We start from the raw sequence: 444 nt of genomic DNA, 5'->3' as shown, positions 1-444 counted from the left end.
CCCCACCCCGCCGAAACCCGCCAAAGCCCATGGATTAGGCAGTGCGGGTTAGGCGGGCTTTTTAACTATGGCGATTTCAAATTTTTAGCCCTGTCTTTTTTTTTTTTGCGAGTTGCGTGAGTCGGGTCAGCGGATTTCAACCCATTTGCCACCTCTATCGCCCGCTTATTACGTTATTACTCTCTCTCTTTCATAATATATATCATGTGTGGAGTGACGATATAAAAAATAAAATGGTAATATCATCACTCGATTTATTATTCGGAAGAAATTTTCAGGCGCTTTATAATCACTCGTCTGCTTATTACGTTATTATTCCCTCCCTCTTTCATAATATCTCTTCCAATATAAAAAATAAAAATAATAACATCATCACACGATTTGTTATTTAGGAGACAATTTAAAAAAATTTTTTGGATGTTTTATGATCATCCGTCCGCTTAT

This window comes from Arachis ipaensis, chromosome B10 (genome assembly GCF_000816755.2).
Source record: "Arachis ipaensis cultivar K30076 chromosome B10, Araip1.1, whole genome shotgun sequence".
Classification (NCBI taxonomy): domain Eukaryota; kingdom Viridiplantae; phylum Streptophyta; class Magnoliopsida; order Fabales; family Fabaceae; genus Arachis; species Arachis ipaensis.
The sequence above is the reverse complement of the archived record's forward strand: the minus strand, read 5'-3'. Positions refer to the sequence as shown.